Here is a 23,302-nt window from a genome sequence, read left to right as displayed (position 1 = left end):
CCTTCACGGTCTACTCTCGCTGATTTCCACTCACCCTCCTGATGTCCCCCCTTGTGTCTCCCATCCCCGTCCCCGACGCCCTAATTCCCTCTACTCTGTGCTGCCCTGGTCGCATGCATATTCCCGTTACAACATTCCACACACCATGTGGCACTCAATGGCGTGTCTGTCTTGCTAACAGACTGCACAGACAGGAAGGATTACATCTTTCTTCACTTTGTCTTCCCAGGGCCGAGCACGAAGTCCTGAGCTTGGTGTTGACTGAATAAACACAACTAAACAAAGACTAAGTAAGAGCAAAAAGCTTGTGGACGGTTACAGTATTGTTGTTGAACTTATCTCCCCACTCTCAAGAAGTTTTGTCACTTAATTTAAATGGCTTTGTTTTCCTTAAGACGTTTCCAACCTGATAGAAAGTCAAAGAGCAGAGTGTCCTACCAAGCAAGCTCTTGGTGTCCTGCTCACGTCCGCCCTGCTGAGTCGCAGGGTCTGCTCCTGACAGGGCTGGGTGCGCAGCGGAGCGCTGATCCTGCCGGCCGGCGGGAACTCAGCACCCTGTGCAGATTACCAGCTGGACGGCCCAGGGTAATAGATGAAGTGAGAGGCAATCCCGGGGACAGATAAAGTGCACAGTTCTCCATCATTATCGTCTGTCTGAAGCCAGCACATGCTACTGTAAAATGTAAGCAGCTTATCAAAATATACTGATAAGCAACTTAACTTTTCACTCCTATGACAGCATTATCACTTATGTTAATATGTTTCAATCAGCCCTGGCAGCTGCATATTGACTATTACACAGCAAATGACTGCTGCCACTTTACACAGCATTTACTTTGGCAGAGCAATGTAAACATTCAAGAGGGATTAGGGAGGAGATAAGTTTCTCCCTTCCTATTCTGTTAAATAAACCTCGGCTGAGTTAAAAGCCATCGTAGTGGGAACAATAAATCCCCTCAGACGAAAACTCTTGCCCAGATTAGAGGACTCTTAGTAAACAAATTCAACCAAGGCTTACAAAAATTTTTTTTCCCCTTGAAAGAAAAAATGCCACTAGTTACAGGCAGCAACTCCAAGTCAGAAAGGAGGGGAGAGGGAGGACAGGAAGAAGAGAAAATACTGTCTTGCAAGGAAACCACGGCTTCCAGCAAACGAGAGAAAAGCTGAAGTCACTTTCGGAATGCCTGATGAAGGGATGGGGGCAGGCCGGACTCTCTGGGAAGGCAGGACTATGGCACACAGGGGAGAAGGTTTTGCCGCCGGGTTCAGCCTCTGCATCATCCGCTGCTAGGAGGCTGAGGGAAGGGGACGTGGAGGGTCGCTCCGCCCACAGCAGACAGCGCCCGGCTTCTCACACTCGGCCTCCACTTCACCAAATCAATTCTTCGTGGCTACACTAAGCAGCACCCTCAGCCACGGGAGGTTTTGCAGTCACCCTGGAGATGAGCCATTTCTTTCCCCCTCTGGCCTGACCGGACACAACTGTTCCCCACATGTTGTCCCCTGTTCACTGACAGATGAATATCCAGTGATGGCAGTGTTAAGGTCTTGAAACCAAAACCCAGCTGTCTTCTTCTTCAAAGGATCCCTCTTTTCCCCGGTTGGGAGGCCAGGGTTCACAGCTGAACTTTATCCGGTGGCGTTTCCTGGATCGCTTCATTAGTGCCGGCACCAGGGCTTTGCGCTGCCTGCGAGGTTGCAGGTGAGGGTAGGAGGCCCTCCACTCCATTCTGCGCGTGTCTGTCATCATGGAGTAAACACTACTTCCCGGTGCAGAGACAGGAAACAAACACTCCATTATACCGCTCATCCCTAGACACCTAAACGAGTTTCCAAACATCCCTGGGCCTGCTCTGCTGGCTACCTTTATGCAACAGCTCAAGCCTGCAATGCAGCGCATCACTGTGCGGCCGGATCAGTCCAAGGCCAGGGCACCGACGCCAGACAACAAAGTGTCCCTGCATTCAGGAAAGCCATGATCCTAGTAGGGAAGAGAGATGTACACAACAAAATAGTCTGTTGAGGAGGAGCTGTAATTCTTTTCCAAGAGCTTTATTTAGCTCACACTTTGGATCGATTGATAAAGTTACCACGACCAATCAGCAGAGCCTAGATAGGGCAAAGCCAAAACAGGACAAGCTCACTTCCCGGGCACTGGCCATGATCCATGCTTCTCTCACCAAATTGTGGCTCAGGTAACTTTGTCCTCAAGGCTGTGCCCTCAGTCCCTAGCCGAACAGTCAAATGGACAACAGGCTCTTGTTTTATGTGAAGCAATATGGAGTCTTAAACTCAAGAATGCAGGTAGGATCCAAGTTTTCCTACACACACGGCCTCACTGACATGGGTCATCACAGGCCCTCGTAAGATGGCAGGGGCAGCTTCCAGAGCCTCTGCTTCAAGTCCATTGGCCCCAGTAAAAATCACCTGTAAAAGGCCCTAGAATTGCCCCCAATATAGAGCAGACATGGTTTTGTAGACACCAAGTAGCTGGCCTGAATTTGGAGGACACAGTGAATGAAAACTCTGTTCCAGTCTGTCAGCTTGGAGAGTGGCTTACCCTCCTGCTGAACTCGGGAACTGAGTCCGACTGAGGACAGATGACTTATTTTTCTAATCTCGCTCCAGTGAACAGACCATCAGGATAATCATTCCCACTGTTTTGTGTGTGTACACATGTGCCTACATGACCTCGTATAAGTGTATGTATGACAGGATTCCACAGCAGTGTCCTAAGCATTTAGATAGGAAACCGTTACAAATTTGAAAAAGCTCTCCCCACATCTCTTGCTAATAGTTTGGTTCAGAGACATTAGATGAGCCCAAACAAGGCAGGGGTGTGTGTGTGACAGGGAGCAGTGGAGGCAGACACGGACCAAGCCGAGCAAGGCGGCTACCTGAGAGAACAGCAGCTATGAGCAGGATGTCAGAGTTCACGCGTGAGGAGGAGGAGGAGGGTCTCCTGCAGGGCAGCCAGGTGCGGAGCGTTGGGTTCTGAATGGGGTGAGGGCGGTTCCCTGGCAAGGGAAAGTCGGGGCTCCAGCAAGATGAGAAGAATATCACACAGAAGGTGGCCTGGCTTGGAATGTCAGTACTCAAGAGAGGGTGAAGATTTAAGTAGAGGCAAAAGCCTGGTACTGGGTAAGACAGCATCTATGTCAGGAGAAAGAGGTTGGCTAGACTAGTGTTGGAACCTAAGAGGAGTGAAAAGAGCATCTGGCAGGCAGTTCAGTGTGGGGTGTCAGGTAGGAGGGCTTCTGTCAGTGGTAGTAGGCAGAGTCCAAGCAGTTGAGAAGAATATCTACAGCAAGTGGAAGCTGCAGTGTCTCAGAGGTCAGAGTCCAGGTGGGGTGAGGAGGGCGGCCATGGAGGAAAGGACCTGCAGCAGTGAGAGTCTGATCAAGCACGTAAATATATAATGGAAGCCATTACTACTATCAAAGACTTACAAATACAGACCAGGAAGAAACAAGAATGAACCTATGGTGTCACAATGGAATTAGATGTAACCGTGTGAAATCATGGAGGCAGATAAACAGAAATACAAATATATATATATGTGTGCATAATGTGTATATATATGTATATGTGTGTGTGTGTGTATATATGTAATACATACATGTATTCTCTAGCTCTAGCCACTGACAGGCCTTGGAAGCAGAGACACCCCAATTATGATGAGCACACTTAGTATCCAGACCTTGGTTTCTAAGGACCATTTGCCACAAAAAAGAACCAGAGCTCTTTGAAAAAATGTGTGATTCCAGGGCTGGGGCTGGGAAGTATCTTGTTGTCCTAGGAAAAAAGGCAGTGCTCAATATATGACTAGGACATGCCAACAGGACACAAAAACCAAGGTGAAGGGGCTCTGGCTGACAAAACCCATGACAATCTGAGCATCAAAACAAATAATGATCAAGAGATTACATGACAATAAATAAAATAGGAAATCACGAGTGTGTGCTAATATGAATAAATGAATCAAAAAGTTTGATGAGGATGAGAGGAAAATACCCACAACACACTTCTGAATTACAAAGGGAGAAAGGAGGGAAACGCCTGGGAGACATGACCTCAGTGGAGAAATGTGACAAACTGAACTGGTGTGTCAACTGGCAGGATGCAATGAAACAGTACAGAATACTTCCTCCATCATATTCTAGCCACGGAAGTAGGAAAAATCAGATAAACCCAAATCGGGGGACCTTCTACAAACTAACAGCCAACATAAAGTTCGCAGAAGTGAAGGAAATGTTGAGGAGCTCTTCCAGAATAAAACAACGAATGAGACATGACAACTAAATGCAATATGTGATTCTAACTACAGCTTGCTTCCCCGTGTGTACAGGTGGTCCAAGCATTACATGGTAGTGGTGTATCAAAACCAATACTAATTTCCTGATTTTGATGACTGTAATGTAGTTATGTAAAAGAATGCTTCCCTTTTAAAAAATACACTAAAGTATTGGGGGGGTTACTCTGGCAACATCTCCCAAATGGAGCATTTGTGCTGTATTTACAACTTTTCTATGTTATTGTTTCAAAATTATAATAAAATTGGAAAGAAGAGAATCAAAAAGATCTTTCATTTCATCAAAAATCCTGTAAGTAGGGGTGCCTGGGTGGGTCAGTTGGTTAAGTGTCCAATTCCAGCTCAGGACATGATCTCATGGTTGGCAAGATCACAGCCCGCGTCAGGCTCTGCACTGACAGTGTGGAGCCTTCCTGGGATATTCATTCTCTCTCTCCCTCCTTCCTTCTCTGTCTAAATAAATAAATAAACAAACTTTTTAAAAAATAGCATAAGAAGACCAATTAGAGTATACAGAATAATAATACAAGCTGGGAAAATAAAAAGTCTAAAACCATGTCAATAGGGAGGGGGATGCAATAGAGAGAATGGCTGGTTGCAATGGTGGGAGTCAATCCCCAGGGCACAGAGAAGGTTGAGCAACAGCTAAGTCTTCAAGAAGTTGTTCTCCATGTATGGGAGGAAGGCTGGGGGGGGGGGCGGGGGGGGGGGGGGGATAAAGAGCATTAGAGACAAAAAAATCTCATAGGCAATGACTCACGGGCTTGCCCACTGGGCCTGACTGGAGCGCTCTGAGCAGCTGGAACAGCCAGAGAGAAGGGGGTGTGGGCTGCAGGAGCTAAGGCAAGGAAGGGGTCACAAAGACTCCAGAGGGCCCATCACATGCCGAACCGCTGGGCCTCCTCTCCATCCCTCATTCCATTACCACCAGGAAACCAAAGGGCCAGTTTAAGAGAAGTAACATGCTGAGGATGAGTATTTAGAGCTAGGTAGAAAGTGATTATTTCCCCCTCGGCACAGTCAATGGATCTCAGCCTGACCAGAACATGTCCACATTGTTACCCTAAAGTCTTTGATGATCTAGTTATACATACATAATTTTTAAGAAGATTGATAGACTGTTTTGGCTCTAATATAAATAATAAAAAGAAAAGTACTTAATAATAAAATTTTAACATTTAAACACTGAGACACCATTATCTGAGAAATGCAATGAAGTAGGACCTCCCTGAGCGCTGTACAGCTGCTTTTAACTTATGTCCGGAATGAATTTAAAGCTAAGAAGAGTGACACAACTGAATTGAACACGGTCTTCCATTTTTCTCAGTGATTTCCACTGCCTAAGGAGTTCTTACAACTCCACCTTGGGTACTTGAAGAGACGTATCCCTTCTTTTCCTATTTTGTGTCATTTTGCCAAGATTCATTGGATGACAAAGCATCCCTTGGTTAAGGCCATCTGGCATTCAGTAACTAACGTTTTCAAAAAAACACCCCCCCTGCCCACAAAAAAAAAAAAAAGGCAGAGCGGCATGGCTGATGCTAGAGAGAACGAGCCCTGTGTCAATCTCCGTTCTGACACTTTCTGGCTGTGCCACCTCAGGAAGGCAATCTCTCACAGACTCAGCTCCTCCTCTATAAGAGGATACAGGCCACCTAACTAATATAACTGAGGTATGCAGGCGCACCCAGTCTGGTGCCTGGAATCTCTACCTAATGCTCTCGCCAGTCTCAGCATTGAGAAGCTCTTTTTGATTCTGTCTGGGCCAGAGGTGCCGTCAGGACTCTGTGCAGGAAGTCCTCCTGTCCGTAGTCACTAGAGTAAACAGCAAAGCATGAGCCATTACAAAAAGAAAATACTCACCAAAAACGTGATCACTTAAACCCATAAGCTCCCCCTTGGCCCTTCTGGTCTGACCTAGTATCTATCCCTGTTCTTCCATCAGTGTCTTGTTGGCCAAACATCTACAATAAAATGTAACGAAAACTACAACCATTGCAAAGGATTCCGTGAAACCCTTGTTTAAAGTGCGGGACACCTGCTCAGATTTGAGGAAAGTAACCAACAACAGAAGACCTGGAAGCATCAGACCAGATAACAAGGGACAAAGAGAAAAGAAAAACAAGGATGGAGGCACAAGAGTCACATCAAAAGAAAATGAATTCAATATCAAAGGATTAAGAGAAGCCTTGAGGGAATTGATAAAATCCTTAAATACTTTTGGAAAAATTGCTTTTTATGATTATGCTGAGAAAGTCAAACATAAAGTATTATTTTGTCAGAAAAATCACAACCTGTCCCCTAAAAAAAAAAAAAAACCATTGTAAACTCATTATTTACTCTAAGAAAGAATGTATTACTGGAATAAAAGCTAGGTTTTGCTGAACTCAATGTATTTCCAAAATTTGTTTCTTTTTTTTAAGTTTATTTATTTATTTTGAGAGAGAGAGAGAGAGAGAGAGAGAGAGAGAGAGAGAAAGAGAGAGAGAATCCCAAGCAGGCTCTGCACTGTCAGCACAGAGCCCAAACCAGGGCTCTGACTGACAAAGCGTGAGATCAATGACCTGAACCAAAATCAAGAGTTGAACGCTCAACCAACTGAGCCATCCAGATGCCTCAAGTTTCATTTTTTTTCTAGAGGAAAACCTAAAAAAACTTTCCCCTAATTTTTATGATAACATTTTGGTCCCCACTTAAATAAACAGATTTTATTCCCAGAATGTGAGGCCCTCTGGGCTCACCCTACATGCCGAATCACCATGGTTTACAACGTGTGCTTTCTTTTCTCTGACTTCTCTATTAATGTCAATTCCATGAGAGCAGGCATCATGGCTGCGTATTGACTATTTAATCTCTAATGTGTGCCTGGCACATGTTAGACATTCAGTAAGTCAGAAGCTCCCTTGATAGCTGTAATTCATGCCTGCAGTTTCTACTAAGGCCACTACTACTAGAATAACAGTCAACCAACTCTTATTGGAAGGCAGGGCATTTGGGTTAGGAAAATGATCCAGAACCAAAAATGACCCCTGCCAGTGGACTGTTGGAGTCTGTGACACATAATTAGAGTATGTAAAAGTCAAAGTAGATCACGAAGGACCCACAGAGTTATGATTTCTCTCCCTGTGCCTATCCGTCCAACACAAGTGAACACCATCACCTAATTTTTTTGTTCCTAAGTCCAGCACTATGGGAAAATGTCACAAAACTAAGCTGATTGTTTTAATTTGACCACTTAATTTTTCAAGCACAGGTGAACCTTTAGAACTTGAGCTCAGGAATCCTTTGTCAGGCCAAGTTCCCCCAGAGAGTCTGCTCCAAACTTTCCCTTCTTCTCCCATATCTAACCCATTTCTCCTGCTCTTCAAAAGATACTCTTGTCTCCACACTTACCTGAAGAAAAAGCTTTACCATGAGTTCTCCTCTCTTCCACTTCTAGACTTTTCATTCCAGCCCTCCTAACTGGAGCTGGGAAGTAGAGAAGACCCTAGATCCCAACCACACTGCCTTCTATAAGATCTACCTTCTTCCTCATTATACTCAGTCAACAAGCACTCCCATGTGTAAGCATAACAAAACCACCCATGTGTGCTGGTCCACAGTTTTCAAACTACAGCCTTAGCACCAAGGAGTCCACATTCATCCTTATGAGAAAAGCATACCACATCCTCCTGAGCTAACCACAGTAAGCTTCAATAAATGCTTTTCTGGAATTTAAAACTGAAGTGACGTTTGCAGTCCAAACATCACACGTTTCCAGATCATTCATTCCGCAAATGTTACAGTCAATCATCCATCAAACCACACATTTCTCCACACTTAATTGAAGACCATCCAGTATATGGCTAGCATTGGATGAGGCACTGTGTGGGACCTCAAGGTTCCAGCATTTGGGAAGCCCACAGTCTAATGAGGGAAGCAGACACATGGGCAGATGATGTCAGCAACACAGGGTCTCTGTTGGGACAGAGGTGCAGAAAGGGAACAGAGGAGAGGTTCTGGGAAGTCTTCCCACAGAAATGACTTTGCTGATGTCCTTTACAGTGAATGTAAAGTCGGAGGACTGACCTGGCTTTGAGTACCAGTTCTGTCCCCAGCTGTGGCCTGAGGCAATTTCCTTCCTCCCTGTATAAAATGGGGATACACTACCTACACTCACATAAATGTTGAGGGTGCCTACCACTGTGTCTGGAACCCAGAAGTCAATGTTTTCCCCTGCGAAGACCAGACCCGTGGTGCTAGGAAGATCAGAAGTCAGAAGAATCCCAACAAGAGAATAAACAACCCCCTTTGGGAGCTCAAAGCCAGCCTCACGCAATCTGAGCATTCTGCTTTGCTCACAGCTGCTAGTGTCGAACTGTAAATTTATTACGGTAGCCAGTTAAGCTCAAAAATCTCTGATTTATGTCCATAATTAGCATCCCATGGTGATACCAATTACATCTATGCAGGAAAATATATCGCATGTACCGAATGAGTAGAAATATTAATTTGCATTAGGAAAAAACACAAAAAGTTCCCATAAAACATCTGTGCTTACATAAATCTACCCAAACACACACTTGGATTTGATTTTGGGAAGAAGGCTCTTTTTTCTCTTGATGGGTATTCAATAATTGTTGCTTTTAGAGAGCAGATCTGCTGTCTTCTTTTCTGTGACAGCGTTACTGTGATTGAGGGAGATCGCTCAGGAGGAAAGCACAGAGGCCCTTTTCTGTTATCACTGGTGAAGTGTTGGTAACAGAAGATCTTTGGAGTAATGACACCTGCACTGACAATCGAGTATAATTCTCAGATATTTTCCACTGAGCCCAGAGAAGGCGAACACACAGGCCTTTCATCATTTTCCTAAGGGAGTTTATGATGCGGCCTACTCTGGTATTCCACACCTGCAAGTCCCACCGCCCCATTCAGAGCATATTGTTCTATGGTTTTAAATTACTACCATAATATAATATAATGGGCTAGTGAGGTCCTAACCAAGGCCCACCTTACAGAATCTTTGGTAGACTACAAGAGCAGGAAACCACACACACAGACAACAAGGGAAGGAAATGGCTATACAAGAAGTTCGGTCCTACCTAATTTAAGGAGTAAACAAAATGAACGAACCCACTGAGACACCGCTTGATGATATTCTCATTTCAGAGCGAAGAATTGGAAGTTAGTGGAGAAAAAGGAAAAATATTTACCAAGCTTCAGGCGCTTTGAAGTATTATTCTTTATAACTCTAGAAGATGGATTATCATCCCATTTTACAGGTGACTAAAACTGAGTCGCAGAGAAGTGAAGTGACCTGCCTGGTACAACACAGCGACTAAAAGCACAACTCAAGACACCAAACTAGTCCTGTAGGATTTCCATCCTGCCCATTTCCTGCAACACATTATTAATGGCACACAATGATCTCGTGCAATGATCAACCCTGAAATTAGAATTTAGAATTCTTACCTTGTGGTTCTCACTGTAATGCCTTGATAAATGAAAGCCTGCCTCCAACAGTCCCTCTGTTGGAAGTGTTCTGAGCAATCCAGCTCTGGCTTCCTCCCAACCATTCAGCATGTTTTCTTACTCTGCCAGCTCCAGGGACACTAGTCATGTGTCAGCTTTTTGTTGCTTTAGGTATTAGTGTACATGTTAGATCCAGAAATACAAATATAAATAGATGGATTTAAAAGGTCTTTGGTTTTTTAAGTTTTTAAGTTTCCAGAGCTTCATGCCAAGACTCAATGCCTCTGCGACCTTAGATGTGTACTTCTAAGAACTTAAGTAGACAAATCATGGCCCAGGCCATAGATTCTTAAACAGGCTGTGTTGTCTTTTTAAGTTTAAAGTATAAAGCTTTAAATGCATGCTTATGGTGACAATTAAGGAAATGCTGGATTAGACAGGGCATCAGTTTTCCAGGAGTAGCACTCATCTGAGCTCAGGTCCACCCCCAGATCTCCGCTCGAATGCTGTATCATTCAATCGCAAATCTCTCTATAAAAGTGTCCGGCTGTCTCTTAAACCCATTTACGCTCTATGCTTCAGTGCCTTTCCTTGGCAACTCTTTCCATATGCTTTCCTTCTTTCAGGGCAGTTCTGTCTCAATTCACAGAACAGCACACCAATCACGACAAGCAGGCAGGCAGGTAAAGAAAGGAAGAAGGGGAGACAGGCACACAGAGAGAAAGTAGGATGTGAAGGTAGCTGGTCCAATAAAAGTAATGTTTTAAAAGGCAAAGAGCTTTTAGGCCCAAAGAAACCTAACCGAGCACCTAACCCCAAGCAATCAGAGAGCCCTGAACTTGAATTTATAACCCAAACACCCTGTACCATATGCAACTTGAGACACAACTGGTAGCACTACTGGGGATTTATGACTTATGACTTGTTCATATTTAATTTGTAACCAAACACTTCCCCTTCCTCTTAGCTACTTTAGAACTCTTGATTAACTCTTGTTTTCACAGGTCAGAGGTTAAATAAAGGAAGGGAAGCATTCTGGGGTGAGATTGCCCAGAGCACCACATCCAAGAGTGACCTGTGCGAGGAACATAAACATAAGTGATAAGACTAGAGATTGTTCGAGACAGCTGATGTTCAAAGCCTCCTTTGGGTACAAAGCAGGAACTTTCTAGGAGCTGGCAGTAAGGACAGACAGGAAACTACTCTCAAATTACCTTCTGTGACAGAGCAATTCTCTCACCAAGAGGTCGCTCCCAAAATGTTCTTGGAAATGAGGCTGAAGGTCTCGAGGGAAGGAAAGCAGGAATCTGTGCAAGCCCCGCCGCCCGTCCCCTGCTTTATCCTGCCCCAGGCCTCTGTCCTGCCCGCGAGACTCTCCTACCCGGGAGAAAACCTCTACGGCCCTCTGGTTCTGTAGCACACATGGGCGAGGCCGAGGGAAGCAGATTTCTCTCTACAAAATTAATCACATAGAGACACGGCCACCCCGAGCAGGGTAGTATCATCTCTCCAACTACAGGACCCATCTAGATCCAAGAACCATTACTGCCGTGCCCCTCATCATGCACCAAACATGAAAGGAATAATGGTAGAAATGACAATTTATTTTGGAATTGCCACATGTCAGGAGCTTTAGATGCATCTGTCTATTTATTTCTCATAATAATTCTATTAAAGAGGTACCATTATATCCCCCTGGTAACAAATGAGAAAACGGAAGCACAGACAGGGTAAGTAACCTGCTCAGAGTCACACAGCCACAAAATAGATCAGTGTGAAATTCAAGTGTGTGTGCTTTACTACACCAGTAGGTTCTTTCCTGAAAAAAATCTCTCAGGGAATGAAATCAAAGAAGTGCCCGTTAGATGGCACATACACTTGACATTTGATTAGGTGTTTTCAAATTGCTGAAATAGAACAACCATTAAACTCAGTTGCTTTGTAGCTAGCTCTCATTCATTCATTCACTGCCTAATATAGGCCAAGCACTCGGTAGAGGTGAATAAAGGGTAGCTTTCACGCATGTAAGTCCCTGGTTTAGATTTGTATGTGCAACCACTATGGCATTAGGAATGATCTGATAGAGGCAACAGAAATACAACTTGAAAACTATGAGTAGCGGTTGGGTGCACACAACTCATAACCACGTAACACGGCCATAGCACGAACCAGCTTCCTCAGGTGACCCTTCAGCAGGCTGGGTGGCTGGTCTGAGCAATGAAGGAGCTGAGGATCCACTAACGGGGAGACAGGGCTTAAACAACATGCCACTAGTTCCTCTCTGTTTGTTGCCCTGATTTAAAAACAATAGTAAATATAAAAATAACCCTGTACCTCTCAGCCACTCTTCATTTTTTAAATAATACTGGTGCTAATGACTCACTGCTCTTAAAAAAATGTTTTTTAAATGTTTTTATTTTTGAGAGAGAGAGACAGAGTGTGAGCAGGGGAGGTACTGAGAGAGGGAGACACAATCCAAAGCAAGCTCCTTGCTCTGAGCTGTTAACACAGAGCCCGACGTGGGGCTTGAACTCATGGAGTATGAGATCATGACCTGACCCGAAGTCAGACGCCCAAAAGACTGAGCCACCCAGGCGCCCCATGACTTACTGCTTTATTGTAAACCCAGAAAAGCAGTCAGCAATGTTACAAAAGCCTAAAACTGGTGGTGTTAAACTCACTAAAAATATGGCAGCTTAGAGGGAGGTGAAGTATTTGGTTAAAAAAGTCATAAGTCTTAAATCTCCAGTGATGATACCGGTTATGGGTCTTCCTCAAAAGAATCCCTAAAAACTAGTCTTTAGAGAAAGGAGGCTCAAACAGCAAACCTGGCAGAAACAGGTTTCTCGGATTCTTAAAATCACATAGTTTGAAAGAGAATAGTAAAGTTGTCCTTCAATGAGTAACTACTAAAAGCTGAACACTAAAATGAAGCTCAGAAAATGTACACATGAATTACTTTTACTGTATTTTCACCAGCGTTAAATGTTGTACTTAATTTGGGGGGGGCGTATATTTTAAATGGTAGTTCTTTATTATGAATAATAACAATGCATTCATACACACACCTAAACATGTGCTGAAAGAATGCTTAAATAAATTATGGTAAATCCAGGAAACAGAAAGTTAGGTTTAAAAATATCCTTGATGATATAGGAAGATGTCCATGAAATAATATAGATTGAAAAGAAGCAATGCTCACAACTATGCTTCGTAGGGAATAATAGACACTCATAGGAAGACTAGAAGATAAATTAACAGTGGTTACTTCTAGGTTATGGAATTTGTAGATGATCTTTGTTTCCTTTTATATTCTTTTCTCCATTTTCTATGGCTTATGTACTAAACACGCAGTGTCTTAAAAATTAAAAAAAAGTCAGGGCACCTGGATGGCTCAGTTAAGCCTCTGACTCTTGATTTTGGCTCAGGTCATGATCTCATCATTGGTGAGATCAGGCTCTGTGCTGACAGTGTGGAATTTGCTTGGGATTCTCTCTCTCTCTCTGCCCCTCCCTGCCCCTCCCTTGCACGTGCACTTGCTCACGCATGCACTCTCAGGCTCTCTCGCTCTCAAATAAGTAAACTTAAAAAAACTATTAAAAATTAGAAAAAAGTTGTTTCATCTATTAAGTACTCTGTGTTGTACATAAATTCAAATACTGGGGCACCTGGGTGGCTCAGTTGGTCAAGTGTCTAACTTCAGCTCAGGTCATGATCTCACAGTTCGTGGGCTCAAGCCCCACATCAGACTCTGTGCTGACAGCTCAGAGCCTGGATCCTGCTTTGAAGTCTGTGTCTCCCACTCTCTCTGCCCCTCCCCTGCTCATGCTCTGTCTCTTTCTCTCTCTCTCTCTCAAAAATAAACATTAAAAAATTTTTAAGTAAGTGCAAATACTTGGAAGCAAGCTAAATGTACAATACTTCACAAAAAATTATGAACTATCCAAATGATGGAATATTATATATTCATTAAAATCAGACTATAGGAAAATATTTTAACAGAAAAATATTTGCAATAAATTTAGATATAAGAGCAGGTTCTATAATATGCACAATTTTTCATTTTCATATTTTCCTATATTCTCCAAACTTTCTACACTGAATACATATTACTTTTATTAACTTTCAGGAGTAAGACACCCAACCGACAGAGCCACCCAGGTGCCCCTACTTTTATTAACTTTTAAATTAAAAAATAGCCACATGTGCCTACCAACTTCCAAGTCATCTTGCTTAGTGGTAGGGAAGTGAATCATTCAGAGAGAGTAGAATCAAAGCCTACCTTCTTACTTCCTTAAGTGTGCTTAGTGCTGTGATGACCATTTCCCCAACAGGCTCTCTGGATGAAATGTAAGTCTGCACTCTTTACTGGTCATGCCAGAGTCCATGCTCTTTCCACTGCACCACGTTTATCACGGATCTCAGGTCAAGGACAGGGGTGATTTGCTAGTAAGGTTTTCACTGACCTTCCTTCATGTGGGAACAGTTAGCCTCAATAAACTCTAGTGGGCCTCAAAGTGGGACATCCTTACTTATCCAAGGCTACCCTAAGTTGAAAGGGAAAGAAGATTTAGATTGTGAGGCCAAATGTTTAAGATCAGGGCATTTACATCGATACATGCCAGCCCTGTGCTAGATAGCCAGGATAAATACACAAACAAGACACAGTGCTGTCTGTCCTCGAGGGACCTAGGTCTCTTAGGAGAAGATAGACATGTAAACAGTTCATCACAATGCAACATGAGGATGCTGTGATACACGTGGGCACCAAGCATTATGGGAACATGAAGGAGAGAGCATCTTGACTAGACCAGGGTGTCAGCTAAATGAGGAAGAGAAGTTAGGTAAAATAAGGGAGGACTTCCATCTGAAGGGAACAAAATTTTTCAGAGGCAGAGACAAGGAACTATAAATGACGTGAGGTGGTTGGATTCCACCTAAAGGTGGGGCGAGATGTTTCTCTACATAATGTTTTGTGAAGTGGGGGATTGAAGCAGGGCAATCAGTCCTGGGAGAGGATGACCTAGAGAAGCCCAGAGAGACCAGCTTATGAGTTTTATCTGTCAGGCTAGGGAGTTTAGTTCTTTTCCTGAAAGCAGAGTTTAGCAGAGGAGGGATTTGATCAGATTTATCTCTTTAGAGTATCACTTTAACAGAGCGAAAGTCTTAAGACCCATATAGTTGGCCTAAGTCCTCAAGGAAGAAGGAGGTGGTTTCTGAAAGTAAAGGCTTTGGTCAGTGCCCTTCTAACTACTTAAAGAAATTACTAAATGCAATTAAATCCTAGGATTTGGCTCTAGGAGAAGACCTAAAAAATGAACTCCTTGTAGGCAACGGATGGCCTAAAGAGTGAGCATTGCTGTGCCATAGTGACATAGTGGGAGAGGAAGTTGAGCCAGACAGCCCAGAGTAACAGAGGTGGTTCCCCCACCTACCAAAGGGCTCTCCCCAAGCTGTTCCTTCACCTCTCCAAGCCCACTTTTTAAAAAAAAATTTTTTTAATGTTTTATTTATTTGAGAGAGAGAGAGAGAGACAGTGTGAGCAGGGGACAGTCAGAGAGAGAGGGAGACACAGAATCAGAAGATAACCTCCAGGCTCTGAGCTAGCTATCAGCACAGAACTCGACACGGGGCTCGAACCCACGAACTGCGAGATCATGACCTGAGCTGAAGTCAGATGCTTAACCGACTAAGCCACCCAGGTGCCCCTCCAAGCCCACTTTCTTCTGCAAAAGGATGCCACTTCCTATTGACCCACCAAGGCCAGATACAGAACTAAGCAATTCAATAATAAGGTAATATAAATAATACCAAGTGCCCACCCTGGTTCACAGACCATATCAGGTTCTCAAAAATAGGCAGCTCCTGTTACGACTGTTGGGCAGAAGAGGTCTACTTGCTCTCTCGGGCCACGGAGTGGTTCTAAACCATATTCTGGATGATTTTAAACGCCTTTAAAATGCTAGGGTGCCATAGGCATATGTATATTCTTCACAGTTACTTTTAAGATTGTATTTGCCACAAAAGAATGGGCTAGGTCAATAGGGATTTTATTAATATTTCTCCACGTGATGCAAGATAAAGATTTCATTTCAAAGACAGAGTGAAAGCAAAGGAAAAAAAAAGGTAGGGATCATAACTGTATCACCAGTATTTTTTCAGTCATTCTTTAATGAATGATTCTTTTCAAAATAACACTACAAATAATTCCTTGTGCTCTAATTGAAGGAATACCATATACTGTTCCTAACTAATTAAATAAGACTGAACCCTAGAAAATTTAGTATGCTATAATGATATAAAAGCAACAGTAATGAGACTCTAAGAGCTATCATTAAACAAACATATGGATGTTAACATTTTTACCTTTCACAAATGTTTGAACTTAACTTTTACGGGTCTAAAATAAAGCAGCTTCAGATAAAGACCAGTTCGGCATACTGAGCTGTTTGTGGGACAGGAGTGAAAAAAATCTAGTGCACCTCGGCTATGCGGTCTCAGGGCCGTCATGTCCCCTCCCCTCAGCTACGGGACACAGGTGTCTTCAGCTGCACCCGACAGACTAAGAAGTGTTGGTTCAAAGACCCGCAGTGATCACCAAGGCAGTTAAGCAGCAGTCAGGATTTGAAGTAAGGTCTTCCTGTTCCAGAGCTCATAATCCTTTTGTTTTTAATAAATCAACTTTGAATTACGGTTTACATACAATAAAACCCATCCATTCCATGTGTGCACTTAGAGGAGTTTTGATAACTGCACACAAGCTGTGTAACCACCACCACGATCAATATACAGAATAGTTCCAGGACCCCAAAATGCTTCCTTGTGCCCCATCTAAGTCAACCTCCCTCATCCCGTATGGGGTATCTACTAACGTATCCGGGGTCCTCCCGTACTATACTGAGATCATCTGTTTACCACCTGTTCTGACCACAATCTACCTTTTGAAAATTCACATTTATTAAATATCAATTGAAATTCATTCTTTTGGGTATGCAGTTCTATAATTCTATATATGATCTCTTAAGCCACACCATATACTTTAGCCTTACCCTACCGCTGACCAATGAAGGACATATTTTAATAGTAACATATCCCCACAGGCATGCCCATGTATCACAATTCCACAGTGCTAGCTGTCACTCTATCCCAAATGAGAGGATATTACAGGAATACCTCCAGTCCACCTAACGTACCAAAACAGTGTATGATTCACAAGCTTCATTAGCTCTGTAATTTAACATTAACAGATTAGTTGAGATGCATCTCAAGTGTGAATGAAATAAACCAGTCTGTCTACACTGGGGTGGTAATGTACTGTACCTCTGTATTATACCATGTTTTCTCCTAATTAAGAAACCATGCCCAGTCCAGAGGTTTAACTGAAGTACTATGCATGGTGGCAAGGGGTTGCTCCATGACCAGAAAAAGCAGAACAAAAGTTTTCTGCCACGTGACCCACACATGTGAGACAAAGGAGGTATAGAGCAGCCAGCTGCTCAGAACTATTCAACCCTCTTATTTCGTAGCAAGAATGGGAGTCAAAACCCAGAGCCACACATTTGCACAGCCAAAAGAACATTCTGACAATCCCAGAAGTAGGTATCTCTGTCCCTAAAGCATGGCCTTGCAAGCCACCAGGGTTACTCTCTTTCTCTGCTGTACCTCCTACTGGGTAGGGTGCAAAAAAACATGGATCCTCTTGTCTGAGAGAATGTAGAGCAGCTGTGGTCTTCAACTGTTAGAACTGTCCTGAAACATCAAAAATGTGCGTGGATTCCACATGGTATATTGCCAGAGTCCTTTACCAGCCAGGATTTAAAATAATGCCTGTTCAGTTCCAAACATGATGACCTTTCTGTCTACTGTATATTTGGTATCTACTCTGACCCCCATCTGCCTTTAGTATTCCATGGCTCATTTGGTCATCAAACATTTATTGACTGGGAGGTTGTGTGCTGGGTCCTGGGGCTAACAGGTGCATCAGACCCAGTCTCTAATTTTAAGGAGCTCAGTGTCCAGAGGGGGAATCAGATGCATAAATCAACAAGTGTGATTACGAAGATGAGTGCTGTGAGAGAAGGACGCACAGGCACCAATTACTCTCTCACGTGAGAATGCACATGCGTGGCAGATGACCAACACCATCAGATGTGACAGAATTTCCTTAAGCCCTAGGAGGGGTTGTTAATAATTCTAAAATTAAATAGAAATGGTCACACTGGTGGATTCTTTATTTTATAGGACAGTTGAGTAAAAGCTACTGGCACAGAACCCAGTAGTGATCCTGCAAAAAGAGCTCACCTGATTTTTATGAACAATTTTCTTCTTCCTTTTTCCGTTAATATAAGAAACTGGCACCTTTGTCTGGTTTGAGAATGTAAAATCAGGAAATAAAATGGCAAGTCTTACAACTGTGAACTTCAATCAGCTCATTACAAACCAAAGAGACATATTTGAATGCATGTTGCTACATTCATTTACCTATTCTGCCGAGCCATTCAATTACACGATTTCAGATTTTGTATGAAAAATACCGCCATGTTTCTTTCAAAAGCTGGTATTTGGAGAAAAGTGATTAGAACAGCATGCTATGATACGTTAATACGGTGGTTTCATTTAATGGACAATGGCAGTTTCTCAAATGCTCTCTGTATTTTAAATTATTGCGCTTAGAATTCATGACTACAACATGTCTCAACTTTTTTTCTTTCTGCTGCACAGTGCACTCCACTGCCACTGTGAATGCAAACAAAACACATTATCAGAAGGGTTTTATTAGCATCTGTAATCTTACAGAAAGTCATTCTTTAAAGGTGGGGGTGAGTAGAGTGGGTTGTTCAAATCGTGCGAACACTGAAAAGGATAAAGCATCCTAACTGAAGAAAGGGTGAGGACGGGAGAGAAAAATCTAAAGCAGGAGAAAAGTCTTAAACCAAAATTTAACATCCCCTTGGAGAGAGAGGGACAGAAGAGATGGAGTTTATTCTAACCAGAAGCAGCTGTTGGTGTTCGAATTAGGAAGCATTCTTAATGAATCAGCAGTTCTTATAATAAATATACTCCCCTTTGAAATGTGAGGATTCTGCTATGAGTATTTCTTTTGATTTATTTTTTACATGAACTCATTAGACGGAGAAAGACAGGGCTCGAGCATGCTCCATTCTAAATTATGATGGCTATTTTACACATATCATGTCCTCTTAAGGTTACTTAAGGTATATGAAAATAAGAAATAAAAACCTCAAAGCTCGCCAGGACCCTTTGAGGCTTTCTCTAAACAAACTTTTTAAGATACAATGTAAGAGTTACGTCTTACCAAATATCTGTCACTACACTAATTTAACCAGTGCCCATTAAATTTAAAATGGAAATCAGAGCTAAACAATGAAGAGAGGCATGCCTTATGCATTAAGAGGAATCCCCAAATTCCAGCAAGGTAAAGATCTGCTTCTTGAAGAAGTGCATTCTGTTCCCCAGATACCCTTCTTGCCATTTTAGGAAGAGAAAAGGAAGAAAGTGTGCATATTTATAAATATGGATTGCATATTTATTTAATCTCTACCTAGGTTCCACAGTCCTCTTTTCTTGCACCTAAAAACAATCATCTTTAACAGAGGTTTCCCTAAGCAAAAATCACCATGGCTCCATTAATACAGAGAAAATTTAGAAGTACATCTTCCCATCAGCAGACGTGACTACAAGTGGGTGGGCATTATTCTACCTACTAGCTATCGTTCTCTAACTTATAATTTATCAGTCTTTCTCCTCCTCCTCCTCTTCTGTGGTGGGTTTCTGAGATTCTTGGCGCCTTAGGGCAAATCCTGGGAACTGCAGAAGGAATTAGAGACTGACACCATGTGTAATGGAGAGACTGTTAGAGTTGTCTTATCTTTCCTCCCCTAACACCAAGGGTACATAAGCCTTTAACTTGGAAACGAAAATGAAAAGCTTTCTAAATGTAAACACGATCCTTATGCTCCTTAAAAACAATCTTTTCCATAAGCTTAGACGTGACCTCCTAGCTTACTTGGAACTTACACTCTCCAACAACAGGTTATGCGATTGCAAAGGATGAGCAGACCTGCAGATGACAGAAGTCAAGGACCAAAAAGATTTAACTCCACCATTACCACGTCATACAGAACAGGCTGAACTGAGTAACTCCTAAGGGGAAGAAGGAATGAGATCCTATGAAAGTGGCTAGGTTACCCTGCTTCTTGTACCCTAGTGGGTGGGGGTTGGAGGTGAAGGGGTGGCAGTGTGTGCACTGGAGAACAAACCAAGGAGTCTTGAGATCCTTTTGTTTAAAAGATCAGTGTTTATTCTGCATTCTGAGATATTAGAAAAGTGGGCTGAGCCTCAGGAAATGCATGTGAGATCATTTGATCAATGTTAGGGCTATATTTGAATCTAGCGCTCTCTGGATCCAAAGCCAAAATACCATATTGGCTCCCTAGGATCTTCCCAATCAAGAATCAGTAAGATTTTGCTCACTAGGAAACACTCCTTCCTTAGGACATTTCACTTGGCCATAAAGCTATAAATGTAGTGACCTTCTCACAGATGGAGAAAAGTCGGAGAAGCATTAAGTGACTTGACTAACATTACATAACTCCATTAAGATATTTTTAATGTTTATTTATTTTGAAGGAGAGAGAGACCGTGACCAGGGGAGGGGCATAGAGAGGGGGAGACACAGAATCCGAAGCAGGCTCCAGGCTCTGAGCTGTCAGCACAAAGCCCGACCTGGGGCTCGAACCCACAAGTTGTGAGATCATGACCTGAGCCGAAGCTGAACCAATGGAGCCACCTAGGCGCCCCTACATATTTCCATTTTAAAAGTGAGACTCAATGGTATGCTTATCGTTATGAGCACTGAGTAATGCAGAGAATCATTGACTCACTATGTTGTACAGATGAAACTAATGCAACACTGTATGTTAACAATACTGGAATTAAAATTAAAGACTTAATAAAAAGAAAAGTGAGACTCAATATCCTAGGGGGCAGACAATTCGATTTATTCTCCTTTGTCTTCCAAAATGAGTAATAACTGAATAGTTAGTGCCACAGAATTCCCTTACACTTGTTTCTCTGCAGATTTGCACTCCTGCGAAAATGCCTGCCCAGGCTGGTACCTATCAGGCCCAGCCTTCACGAACCAAGAGGGCACCTCTGCAGTTATCCACAGCTCTGCCCCTCATGCCATGTCAGGCAAACTACACTCAGAAAACATTTTTGAGAGATGGGTGGATAAAATATATGAAGGACTAGCAGAGGAAAAGAAGTTCAGATGTCTGAAATGTAGATGATGATTTTTTTAAATGTTTATTGTTGAGAGAGAGAGAGAGAGAGAGAGAGAGAGAAAGAGAGAGAGATTGCACGCATGAGATGGGGAGGGGCAGGAAGAGAGGGAGACACAGAATCAGAAGCAGCCTCCAGGCTCCGAGCTGTCAGCAGAGCCTGATGCAGGACTCGAACTCAGGAGCTAATGAGATCATGACGTGAACTGAAGTCGGACACTTAAGCAACTGAACCGGGCACCCCTGAAATGTACTTAACGATTTAAACACAAATACACCTAGCTCAGAGCTTCATATGACAGCAAAAAAATTTGTAAAGAGACTAAAAGCTGGCAGTCTGTTTTTCTCAGGGACTAGAATAAAAGACATTTGATTATAAACCCAAGCTTCACACATTAGAAACAGGCAAGTTACTTAAACACTTGGTTTCTTTTTCATTAAAATGGAGCTAAATATCTTAAAGTTGTCATTAACATTCACCAGTATCATTCATGAAACATGCTTAACAATTCCTAGGTAGCAAGTAACCAATAAATGGCAGCTACTATTAACTATTATTAATTCCGACAGTAAAGAATCATTGAGTACAGAAACACTTTTATGATTTAGCATTATGTGGCCATTAAACTATCCTTAGGAAAAAAAAGTCCTTCAGAGGACACTTTAATGTTACAAAAATATGTAAAAATAGACCAAGTTAAAAGATGTACATGATCTCAAATATGTAAATTTTCAAATATGTACATGTGTACCATATGTATATTACATATATCATTAGAAAAGAATTAAAAGGAAATACACAATAGTTTCTCTTTGGGGATGGTGTTGAATAAAGATAATTATTTTTTTCTTCTGTACTGAAAAGAAGTATATTCACTCAAAAGTCACTTTAGTTTTTTCTCTGTGGATATCCAACTGCTCCATCAGCTTTTTTTAAAAATAGACTTTCCTTTCCCCTCCCCACCCATGAATGACTCTGGCACCTTTGTCAAGAAAAATCAACTGATGCTCCATTCTGTTCCACTGATCTGTATGTCCATTCTTGTGCCTATACCACAGTGTCTTGATTACCACAGCTTTACAGTAAGACCTAAACTCAGGGAATGTGGTTCCTCCAACTTTATTCTTCGTTTTCAAATTTATTTTAGCTAAATCCTTTGCCATATAAATCTCCAAACAAATTTTAGAATAAGCTGACTGAATTCTAGAAAAAAAACGTCTAGTGGTATTGTACAGTACTTTATAGGTCAACCTGGGGAGAATGGACATCTCTGTAACAGTACTCCAGGGAAAAACAGTATCAATAGGGGATGTACACACACACACACGCACGGAAAAGATTTATTTTAAGAAATTGGTTCAAAATCTCTAAAGCAGGCAGCAGGTTGGAAATTCTGGTAAGAGTTCTTGAGTTCAAAACACATGGGGTGGGCCAGTAGGGTGGGAACTTAGGATGTCTGTGTTGTAGTTCTGAGGCAAAAATCTCCTTTTCTCAAAAGAAAACTCAGTTTTTGCTTTTAAGGACTTTAATTGGCCCAACCAAGCACTGGAACATTATCTCCTTTATTTCAAGTCAATGGACTATAAATGTTAATCACAGCACCACCTAGACTAGTATCTGACCCAACAACTGGGCACCACAGCCTAGCAGCACAACTGACATGTACAATAATCACAACACCCTGACAACAGTGAGTTCTAGAATCCATGAGCATGGCTTATCACTTCATTTATTTCGATCTTCTTTTAACATTTCTCAGAAAGGCTTCACACCTTTCAGTGTCTACGGAATACAAATATTTTGTTCAATTTACCCTTAAGTATTTCATTTTTTTACAATTAAAGTTGACATAGAATATTAATTTCAGGTGTAAGTATTTCATATTTAATGCTACTATAAAATAGTATTTTATTAATTTCAATTTTTAATATCAATTTCCTTACCTTACATCAAATATAAAAGTAATAGAAATAGATCCCTAAATATAAGAGAAAAATCTATGAAATATCTATAATATAAGAGAAAATCTTTTGTGTTCTTGGACCATGCAAAGATTTCATAAAACACAAAGGAACGTGAACCATTAAAGAAAAAATAGAAAAACTGGATTCTGAAATTTAAAAAATGTTAAGGAAATTTAAGACAAGCTGCAGATTAAGAGAAAATATTTGCAAAGCACATATCTAATAAAAAATTTGTACCTAAGTATATAATGAAGCCCTACAATTTAGTAAT

General features: G+C 42.1%; 1 protein-coding gene across 2 annotated transcripts in view; it reads right to left on the bottom strand.

Annotated features, from left to right (window-relative positions):
• DENND1A (DENN domain containing 1A) overlaps positions 1 to 23,302 on the bottom strand; it is a 452,638-nt gene that overhangs the window by 257,751 nt on the left and 171,585 nt on the right. The gene's annotated exons all lie outside the window — the stretch shown is intronic.

The sequence above is a fragment of the Suricata suricatta genome, chromosome 13 (assembly GCF_006229205.1).
Source record: "Suricata suricatta isolate VVHF042 chromosome 13, meerkat_22Aug2017_6uvM2_HiC, whole genome shotgun sequence".
NCBI classification, from domain to species: domain Eukaryota; kingdom Metazoa; phylum Chordata; class Mammalia; order Carnivora; family Herpestidae; genus Suricata; species Suricata suricatta.
Note: the sequence above shows the minus strand (reverse complement) of the source record. Positions and strands in the feature narration are given on the sequence as shown.